Source organism: Dermacentor albipictus, chromosome 6, assembly GCF_038994185.2.
Source record: "Dermacentor albipictus isolate Rhodes 1998 colony chromosome 6, USDA_Dalb.pri_finalv2, whole genome shotgun sequence".
Lineage (NCBI taxonomy): Eukaryota > Metazoa > Arthropoda > Arachnida > Ixodida > Ixodidae > Dermacentor > Dermacentor albipictus.
In genome coordinates this window covers 114298983-114310904 of record NC_091826.1, presented here as the reverse complement: position 1 = coordinate 114310904, position 11922 = coordinate 114298983, and positions in this window count along the sequence as shown.

Below are 11922 nucleotides of genomic sequence, written 5' to 3'. Positions count from 1 at the left end.
GAGGTATGTATTGCTTACAGCACAAAAAGTGTGAGCATTAGAGAACACAGGGAAAGCAATAATAACTTGTGTGTTCATTGGCAGCATGAGCAATGCAAGATTTATCATTGGCCACTTTATCACTGCACACTTGCTATTATTCACACATGGTTGATGGAATGAAAGAAGTCAATAACATTTTGGAGCATGCCTAATGAGAAAGCTTTGGTCCTAAACATTGTGTTAGTGTCTTGCTTGCGGAAGGGGAACTTGCTTTCTTTTGCATGGTGGTGTGAACATTATATGCGTGCAACCACTTGTGTCAATCTGTCATGTACGTGTGCCACTGTAGAGACTTATCACTGTGCAAACTCTAGTTAGCCATCAGTGTAACAGAACTTGAGTTAGCTGCTTGGACATCTTTAGATGAATAAGTAAAAAGAAAATGTGGAATAGAGAACACATAACAGCCCATCACAAAGATCACACATTGCTAATCGTTGGGCTGACACAGGTCAGTAAGGCATCACAGTGTCTCCTAGATAAATGAATATCTTTTTCGGGAAGGTCACTTACTGAAGTGGCAATGAATGCGTGCTAAGGCTTTATTTGTTTTTGATTGGCTTCTGCTGTTGGGGCGTTATTGGTAAATTAGCAAGAAATTCACCACATTTAGACAGTTTTCAGTCAGCTCAATTACAGCTTTGGAATTTTGAAGCCTTAGCATCTTTTTGGTGATGAAATAAAACCAGTTAATTGGCCTCGTAAAATTCCTCAATGGGCTCTGGCTAACTTCAATGCCTCATCCTTATTTTATGTGCTTCTATTTTTCTATTTTTTGCAGCTTCTGAAGACATACCGAAAAGCTTAATAATGATTCATTGCCTTCTGCATCAGTTACATTTCTGGGCAAAGAACTTTTTTGAGATCTGATGCTGTATTAAAAAAGCAGTGCTTGTATTTTTTTCCCCTTCCACCATAGCAGAAGGTTATTTAAGGCTGTAGTTTAGAAAGTAACAAGGTGGATGTCTATAAAGACAAATATAAAATCAAGACAAAATTCTGAGCAAATCATCTCATCACTTTGTTACTTTGTGCTTAAGGGAAATGTTTTTAAGATTGACTTGGAGCGTTTATGAAAAAAATATTGCTGTTGCTATGTGATATCGTGTAAGAATGCAGTTATAAGTGGTTCCCGTTTCTTTGAATAAAACTGGCACTTGGTACACGCCCTTTTGTTATGTGTTCTTTTGACCTCATTTCTTGTGCTTTATTCCTAAAAAATAATTTGTAATTCCAGCATGTGGCCTTCTCGACGTGCTTGTGGCTGTAAGTTACCCTCGTGTTGCCTTAGTGTCACCTTGGTGCGAAGCTTGAGTGCAGAGAAGATAGCGAATTAGCCAGAAAAGTCATGTACAACTGGAGCTGCTATTTTTGGACCAGTCAGTAGTTGCGTAAAAACACAAAGGAAGCCTTCGCTAAAGGAGCGACTTTTTTTCTGTGCGAAGCCAGTGGCTGTTTTTGCCAAATGTGAGGCAATTCTGTGACAGTTGGTATTACCTGTCTCTAAAGCTGGTTCATCTGTCATCTAATTATCTACTGTACAGTGACACAAAAGTTGCTAGGAGGGTTGCTGTGCATATTTTGAGGAAGAAGCTTTATTGCTGAATATTTTTTCCTGGCCAAAACATTTGAAATGCTGACTGTTTCTGTTTCTGTCCAGTTGCAGTTGTTGTATTGTATTTAATTTCATTTATTTCTTCAGTGCAATGAATAAATCACAGGTAGAGTGTAAGGATACAATCGGAGGACTCGAAGAACTGTCGGAGGGACTTCGTAAGAGGAAATATATGGGGCTGTAGTACGATTGTGGTGAACGGTATTGGCTCACGTATCATACGATAGGTGTGTTCATCAGCAATAATTGGAAAAACGCAATGCCCAGGAAACAAAACTGGGTGGTAGCTTGTGCTACAAGCAGTCGGGAGTAGCATCAGTTACAGCACAAAAAACTAAATAATATACAGTTCATATATGCTTACTATTGCTTGTTATACTGAATAAACAATACTTCGAGTTCTGTAATGTGTTAATAAAATATTCCTTAGCTTTGCACTTGAAGAAATCGTGTGGATGCTTTGATATTTGATGGGGATCAAATTACACATATTGATGCAATCTTGCTCTCATTTGACACTTAAAGATGTCCAGAAATTTTGTACTGTTTAAAAATTGTACTGATTGGTTAGATTAGACAAGTAGGTGAATTAAGCAGTGAAACTTTTTTTTTAGTTGAGGTAAAATTATAGGTATTTCCAAGCGTCTTGGATTGACTGAAAATACTTTCCTTTCTTTCTGTAATTTTGATGGTTTTTAAGGATCTGGTAGTGTTTTGTAGAATCCTTCTCTGCCAGTTAGTGCTGATAACTATTGCATAACATTGCATTTTATTTTCCTTTTCCCGGTCACTGTTCAAAGGAGTGCCCAGAATATTGCTGAATATTGTACTGATGATTGGCCAACCGTCTTTACTTGCAGGGTGACATTCTTTGTACTTTATGTTTGCTTAGCTTTTCTCACTGCTGCTCTTGTTCATTTAAATTGGCTTGTATATGCCATTTCATATGTACATAAAGCAGTGAGGACTGGGCTCATAGCACATCTTAATGGGGCAAACATAGATTGTGCTTGGTCTTGTATTTACATATGTGGAATTATATTTGGCTGGTATGCTCACAACTACTTGTGCTATCTGGTGACTTGTAATTAGCTCTTTAATATCTTCAGAAAGCTTTCTGGGCCCTTCCAATGGCTAGCAAAGCAATTTATTTGCACAATTACTGTTGGAAGCACTGGGGTTAGCCTAGGAAATTATACAATAAGTTTTTTTGTGTGTGTCTGGTGAATCTTGCCATGGTTTAGCACGGTGAAGTTTCATAAACTAAGGATGGACCGTCTGTTGGGCAGCGAAGTAAAAGTAGTCAAATAGAGCATCTGTTGTTTCTTCACAGCTGTGACACATTGATATGTATTGTATGTGAACATCTTGTTCTATTATTGCTTGCTTAACATCAATCTCCTAAGTACAGGATTTTGTTTGTCCTTTTTTTTTCAGGCTTGTGAGGTGGTCTGCATTGCAGCACTATAGGCCAGTTTTTTGCACTGTGCAATATGGTCATCTCGCCTGCGCAGATCGGAACGCACCTTATTTAATCGACAATGTGGCATTTATTTTTGCTTGAATGCATATGAAAATAATTGCCTGCTTTGTTGTATCAGTGACATTTCTTTGCTCTAGATGATGATTTTGTGCATTGTATCATGTGTGTACAAGAGTTAATTTATGGGTGGGCTTTTTCAAACAATCACTTTTTTATGCTAGCTTTTGTAGTTGAGCTACCAGTAAACTGAAGGTTCACTTCAGTATGAACTGATAACTTGTCTGTTTCAGTTTCACTTCATTACACCTAATGATTTGCTCTCTGGGTTTTTAATCATGGTTGGGTAGATGTGGCTATATTTTGTGTATTCTATTTGTGGCAGAGGCTTTGTTGTACCGACAGCTCAAGAACATTCTTGGAAGTTATTTGTCAGTGAGGAATTCGTAACAGCAACAATAACGATAACAAAAAGATGGGTGCTGTACCCACGATTCCAGTGGTTAAAAGCCAAGCACATATGTGCTAGAGTATACATGTTTGCAACAAACAGCAAATGAAATGTGAAAATCTGAATTGTTGGTTGCACCATCCACATAAATTTAAGCACGGACAGAAAGAAGCTTGCAGGAAATGACTGGCTGCTCATGGTTTACATAAGAGTGAGACGTGCAGTTGCTGTGTAGTTGGTTTGTAAGCATGCTGTAGTCTTGAACATATGCTCTATGGCCTGGGTTGTGCCACCACTACAAATGCAGGCAAACCTTCAATGCAGTGATGCATTCTAATTGCTTTTTGGCCTATTTGCAATTTAATTAATGGTGATAGCATGTAGATTTTATGCCCTGCGATGGTGTGTTTGAAAGCTTATTACAACAAGATCACTAGAAATAATATGACAAAGCGGCGTGAAGTCTTATTTATGAAGTTTTATCGACAAGTCTTATATTAGACTGGTAAAGTGTTTCTTATAAACTAGGTTTTCATTGAGTTGGCAGAAACACGGTTGAGTGTAACTCGCAGAAATGAGTAGTACTCATTCGTTTTCTGAACATTGCGCCAAAATCTCTGCTATTGTGTTGTGCACGTGTGATGTCATGGATTTTTAAGCATGTATCTTTTCACCACTTCACCGTAAGAAAAGTTCACAAGACCGGTTCAGTCATTGGCTCCTCTAGAATTCAATGTAGTGCTTCTTTAGAGTTAAGTAACTGCACCCAAGTAGGCATTGTAGACTTAACTTACTGAAGTCAAAGATTGGGCTAGTTGCTTCTCCAGTGCAACTCCTTGAAGGAGGACAAAGACGAGCGCTGAGTTTCAGCTAGGATTCCTTATTGCAAATGAGAGGTATATACGCCTTGCAGAGTTCATGCAAGCAACGAAGGTTAAAATACCAATTACACATGACTCTCTACAGCCTATACTAGAGTTTCTGCATGTGCTACTATACTAGCATGTACCACATGCCAGCTTTCCACCAAAAACGATCATTATTTTAATGATAAACTGATGGATGGTTTGGTAAAATATTGCATGCCTTGCTTCGCCTTCTGGGCTGCAAGAGAGCATAAAAGCAAGTTGGAAAAATTTAATTAGTAGGCAGCTGCCACTCTTGCCTTACAAGCTACTGTTTTTGTAACACAGCATCAGTAAATATTGTCATTATTGCTAATAGTATTGGTGGCATCGAGGTTCATCCCCATTAATTTTCAGGATCGGTCCAGAATTTAGTGGCATACATTTAAGACCTAGCCAGAATCAGTTGTTTTCAAAAGCAAAGCTTCTTCTGTTGTATCTCTTTCTGAAACAGTGTAGTAAACATTTCTCACGATAAAACACTGCCATTGTAGAAACGAAAAGTGGGCCGAGTAGCGACAAGGCTCAGTTGAGTTCGGAGGACGACAACGAGCTGGCAACAGATGGGAGCCAAAGCCCATAATTCATGCCAAGTGTCCCCGTGAGCGAACAAAATGTTGCCGGTGGAAAGGGCGAAACCTTCGAAAAGGGGAGTGTTCCAGTGTCCGCTCTGCCCACACATTTCACATTACCTGAGCGCGTTGAACATTCATCTGCGTAAGCACAGCGGAGAGGAGCCCTTAAAATGCAGCTTCTGCTACGCGGCTTTCGCTCAAGCGGGAACCTACAACCGTCATGTGCGCACGCACACCGGTGAAAAGCCATTCAAGTGTGATGTCTGCCCCTTTTCGACGGCGCACAGCCAAGCGTTGACCTACCATCGGGCGACCCACGCACGTTGCACACCATTTACGTGCGAGATTTGCTTTTCCGCGTGTGTCAACAAGGGCATGTTGCTGAAGCACACGCGCACCCATGTGGAGAAGAAGACTGAGGAAGGCGCTGCCGCCCAGTCACGTGGCGGCAGCCTGAATGACTAATGAAAGGAGCACCTTCTTTTTCTGTCACACTCAGTCAGACTGCTTGGGCACTTTGTATATTTAAGACACATTATGTTGCACAACAGTGCATTATTTGCTTCCTTGTTTTGCTCTTTATGTAAAACTCTTGAAGTTCCTGGGGCGTTTACTTTTGGACGTAGATTCCTTTTCTTGAGATTTGGCGCCTGATTCATTTGCGTATATAGCTGTTAGCATTTCTGGTCCTGTGCCAAGCTCGCTACCTTGGTACAGAGTTGCCTTTCTTCATGAAGGCGAAACTATCTTCTAAAGCTATTACTCGAGAATACCGTCCCTCTTAATTCCGGGGGAGCATTGACCAACACAGCGCTTCGAGCTGTCTCACATAAAAGCCCTTCATTGACGGACCTCGAACAACAGGCTTATCAGAAAACTTCGTGGAGGGACTTTTAAGTGATTTAACCGTGGTAGAATGACAACTGTCGCTGAAGCCATTGTTTCGACAAGAGGTATTGCTCAAACAAAAACAAGACGTCTTCTCGAATTGATGGCTCCAACAACATTTCTTGTTTGAGTACTGCTTATCACTTTAAGCCCTATCTTGCGGTAAACCACTCTCTTGTCATGGAGGGAATTTAATGTCATAGAGCACACCTGTGAAAGTAGGGGCATCTAACATTGTGACTGCTTTTTGTAGCCACTGTGTACGTGACAATGGTCAAGCTGGGAGTTAGGCCAAGATGGGAGCTATAAGAAACTTGCTCAAAAGCACGTGCAGATTTGTTACACTTGTATTGGCAGCGGAGAAGCAGCATGGCATATATCGAAGTGAATATACTGTGATTCAGAAGAAAGAAAATACACACTGTTTTCTGATACCTCCGTTGGAGCACGGCTCAATGCTTCAGCTTAATGGACTAGCCAACGTAGCGAAGCAGATCATGTTTGAGGAGGATGCTCTGCGTGCATGCGCCTACTCACTACTTTGGCATGTGGGCACCATAGCACACCGCAAACCATATTGTCAGCATTATTCCATTAAGACAACATTCTTCATTGACTGCTGCACGGTTCTCTTCAAATTTTGCGACATGGGCGCATATCCTGGACCACATCAGTCACTTAGTCATAGGTTACGCTGGTTTGCCCTGAATTAAAGACAGCGATAAGTGCAAAAGCCAGTCGAAATCTTGGCAGCAGCTCACTTCTCTGATGGTGAGATTTGCATTAATGCAAATCTCACCATCAGAGAAGTGATGGTGAGATTACCAGCCAAGGTACCAAGCATGGATGATGATGGTGAAGCGGATAATGCAGAAAAAAAACAATCATGCTACAAAGTTTGAGTTAAAAAAGCCATGAGTACAAAATCCTGTTTTAAGTTTATCTCAAATCAAAATGCAGGTCTGTATACTAAAATATAGGATGTTATTTTAGTTGCACCAAATATTTAAGAGTTGCCTGTGGAAGAAAGTACAATTTTGACCCTTTAGATAAGCTACTTGATAAAGCAGCCCATCTATCAAAAAGATTAATTGAATAAATCACATAATTATGATAAAGGACTTTTTCATTACTTTACAGCATTTATATTATTTCAATCTGCGAAATGTAGCTAGCTAGTTATGCAGGGCATATCAAATTAGAGTGAATTTTCAGAAAGTCCGACAAAATGCATTGGCATTACAGTTACCTTTGTGCTTCAGTGCATAAAACAGTGTTTTCCAAAAAAAGGAAATGAAACAGCGCAGTTTTGTGCAAGTTGGATGGTGGCTGTCTCGAAACTGGTGCCATCCTGGGAATTCTAAGTCGATAGAGCTTGTCTTAGTCCCAGCTTTTTTGACATGCTTTGTCTCATTTTGCACTCTTTGACGAAGGTATTTACTTGTTGGATACAACTTTGTTTAAGAAGGTTCCACTGTGCTTTCTTTTGCAGTCATAAATATATGAATTTTCAGGTTGCAATATAATACAACTGTGCAGTGTGTGATCCAATAGAACCATCGACATTCACTAGCTATAGAGTTTAGCATCTTTTAGAAATGTGGGAATAGTGATTTCTCAAACCAAATTGAATACGAATCTAGTAGTGCCAAAAGTGAAATCGAATAGCTTTTTTTAATAATGAACAGCCATTATCACAATTCATATAAAACAATGTTCACATCCTAGTATTTTTAAACTTGGCAAGTTTCTGTCATTATGCAGTATGCTATGAAGTGTTGAATAAAAGCACAAATGGTGCATGCAGAACAAAAGACTGGTTGCTTCACGTGCGCAGGACTCTGAAGAGAGTATGGCATGAGTATAGCATGTAAAGTATGGCTACCTAAGCCATGTAGTCAGCTCCACTACGCAGGTTCTTATGTTTTATGTCTATACTGTGCCTGCAGGGTGGAAATATTACCGTACTTTTACTTCAATTTTAGGTTCAATTTGGTGCAGTTGACATTTCGAAATATTAGAAAAGTATTTTAAGCATATTTGCATACATAAATAGTGACTATTGCATCCGTAAACCGGACCGAATAGGTCACTATTCCATTTGTTATGTGAAAGTTTCGAATATTTGCACATGCCAAGCATTCTTGATTAATAGCCTGACAGGGGAACAGGCATTTACAATTCGTAGTCAGCCTCTTGAAGCAAACAAGGCAGGCCCAGTAGTCGTGAGGGGTCCAGATTGTGAGTAGACCTGTGGATGAATAAATGAAAGTCACAGCAGACAAATTCAGATGATGCACGGCAGCTTACCGATAGCTATCCTTGGGAAAGAGGGCATGAATGAGTGTATTTACACGAGTACTGACCTATAGGGCCAACCTGACAGATAACAAAGAAACTTGTGACTCATGTAACGACTGGACGATGAGCTGTAGAATGATAAGTTCTCCTTTATGACAAAAGATGGGAAAATGGTAGCGTGTGTTAGCAAAGAAGGATGAAAAAGTATAGTTGTGAAGTTGATGCAGTGAAAAAAAGAAACACAGTTGAAGGAGGCAGAGATCTCTACAATCAAATTTTATACAGCGTAATGGACACAGATATGACAGTGTAGCTGTTTCTCGCCTTTATCAGATGTCTAAGAAATATGTGCTTGTAATAAATAACGGATAATTCAAGGTATTTGTGGATTGGATGCATTTGACTGTAGTAAATGAGTTCGCTTGTAGGACCCCCCCCCCCCCAAAAAAAGGTGAGCTAATAATTAGAAAAATGTGGTCATAGAAAAATAATACTTTGCTTTAGATAAACACCAAAATGTGTAGGCAATAGGTTCTAAAACATGGTTTGCCCTAGCAGATGTATGGTCATGATTTATTCTGATCATGTTATTGCGCTGTTATAATACAGTTCCCACTTCATGTTCAGTCATTCGTTTTATTGCACTACTTTTGAAGTCTTATAGCTGCTTAAATTGGTCATATAGTTTTCAGAGCATCCCTGTATTTTGGCTATGGTATTCTTGCTGCATGTTGCTAAATTTACCAAAGCAAATATTCGTTAGTCAAATACCAAGCTCTAAATTGTGCAAGTCATAATGAAGTGCAGATTACAAATTACAAATGTTTGATAGTGCTCATACAGAGCACATTTTGCCAATACCTTATGACAAGGTGTTGTTTCTCATTCAGAAATATTGTGAGCTCACACTTAAGTACTTGTGAATTTACACGTTAGCAGATATTATTTTGAAAGTTTTATATATGTCGTAAGTTCTTATTCTTTATAAATTATAAGGCTGCAACTGCTACTGCAGCATCATAATAATCACCCATGTCTTTTTCTCCCCTTGTCATTTTGTTGGTGCGATCAGCACAAGTGTTTAATTCTTGCATGCCTCTGATCAACTGTGAAAAGAAGTGATAATATATATGATATTGTTGTCTTATATTGCACAAATAAAGCTGTGTGTATATTGAGAAAATTGCCAATGTTTACAGTGTGCATTGCTTCCTCCAGTGCAATGATGATGAATGTTCACGTTTACTGTGCCTAGAATAGGCAATGCTTGTACGAATGCATTTTCATTGTCATTGTCGAGCAAAATGTGTTGTTCCAACAAATACAAGTCCCTTTGTTGAAACGCATAGCTCCAGCGATAGACATCCCTTGTTCGGTTACTCTTAATTGCTTAGTCAACAATGAACAATTAAAATATGTTATAAGAGCTCACAGTGGTAGAAAAAGTGCAGGTGTCAATGGCCATGCTGAGCCATAGGTTCTGCGCCATTGGTCCCTTATATTTGCATTGATGAAGTCAACCCCGGCTGAGGGGACACTGACCCATAATGTAGTAACATGCATTAAGAGCCAGCAAAGTGGGAGCCATACTTTTACAGTTCTGTTTTTGTATTTTCAAAGATTGAGGTAGTTGGTTCTAGGGCAAGGTTCAAGGTATAACAGTGGAACCTATTGAACAAGCAGAAAACCAAACAACAGATAAGGGCATTCACTATTTTTCCTGAAAAGCCATGGAATGCCGGCGCAAATCTGTTCTTTGCTTTGTCTTTGTTTAAGAAGTTGTGATGTTAAACCTTGGATTGGTTTTTGTGTGGCCACGGTGCGGGGTGAATTTCTCATTAAAAACACCGCAGTTTCAGAAACAAATAGTGGACTGAACCACGCCAAAGCACCTATTCATTCAAGTTCGGAGAATGACAGCGAGGCAGGAACGAACAGTAACGGAACCATGCAATTCATGCGAAGCTTACCTGTGAGTGACCGAAATGTTGCTGACGGAAAGGACAAACCTTCGAAGAGAGGAGTGTACCTGTGCCCCCGCTGCCCACATGTTGCGCATTACATAAGTGTGCTGAGCATTCACCTATGGAAGCACAGCGGAGAGAAGCCCTTCAAATGTACCGTGTGCTCTGCAGCTTTCACTCAAGTGGGAACGTACAATCGTCACCTGCGTATGCACACAGGTGAAAAGCCGTTCAAGTGTGACATCTGCCCATTCACAACGGCGCAGAGCCAGTCCTTGTCCTACCATCGTGCAACCCACGCACGGTCCAGGTCACTTTCATGCAAGATTTGCTTCGTCACGTGTGTGAACGAGAGTATGCTGCTAAAGCACATGTGTGATCACGCACAGAAGACTCGAGCAGGCAACGCCATTTAGTCAGCTGGCTGCAGCCTGATCGCCTGAACGACAAATTGAAAAGAGTGCTTTCTGCGGCACACTCATTCAGGCTTTTTAGGGTTATGTGACACATGTATTTAATCCTCATTCGACAAGCGCTGACTGCATGGAATGTCAGTGCATGCGCACGAAACACTAGCCAGCGAGAGGATCATCTGCTATGCTTTTGCTTTCAGGAATGCACACGCCCTCCCTTCGTTTTCTTTGAGGTCGCATCAGTGACATGCACTTTGGTGATACCATGCTGATACTCCCTGTTGTTCACATCTTAGTTCCTTTGCAAATGTGCACATATTGAAGAAAAATGGAAAACGCATCGCAGGTGAAACGTCCACGTGTTCTGCTTCATGCTGGCTTTTTGTAAAGAGGACTGGAGAACAGATAACTGGTATATAGGGTATGCATACTTAAGATGGGAACAAAGCAGCAAACGACATTTCTTCACATGCCTAGAGTGTGCCTTGAGCGATCACGTATACTGTCCCTGTTCTTGCTGCTGCTCACATGCTGTTACAATGTATTGACACGCTTGCAGTAGCGAGCAATATTAGTAAACATTCTTTAACTTCTCTCCCTGTCCATGTTCCCCCTAACCACATCTTTCCACTGCTGACCACAGTTACGCTGTCAGCAGTTACTTCCTTTCTTTGATATGCAGTAAATAAAACGCATAGAAGTTGTGGATTCATTTTCAATTTTGTTTATTCATCATTGTTACATGACATCAGGAGTACGAGAAAAAAAATTGTTTTGATGAATGCCTTGAAGTGTGGCCCTGGTGGCGTACAGCCGGCTACAGCATTATCATCCATGCGAATTGACTCTATGCAAACTGCTCATGTAAGCACAATTAAGGCATTGCAGTGATGGTGTAACTGTCAGTATAAATGCTTTATATATATATATATATATATATATATATATATATATGTATATATATAAAGCGCTCATAGCACTAGTCATGGTGCATCATTCATTGATGAAATGCAGTGGGATAGAATGTTGCAGAAATTGGTACAGAAATATGAATTATTTTTAACGTTAACATACACGTAACTTCAAATTAGCCCAGTGCATTCCTGTTATTATCACAAGCTGTGACGGAATTAATGACATTACAAGAAGCAGCTGTACAGTGCAGTAACAAAATTTAATACAATCTAGTACGATCTTTGTAGAAAAGCTGGGGCTGTCAAATTTTTTTCATTACATGATGTCAAATAAAAGATTGACAGCGTGGGTTTTCATAGAAAGAAAGCATGTA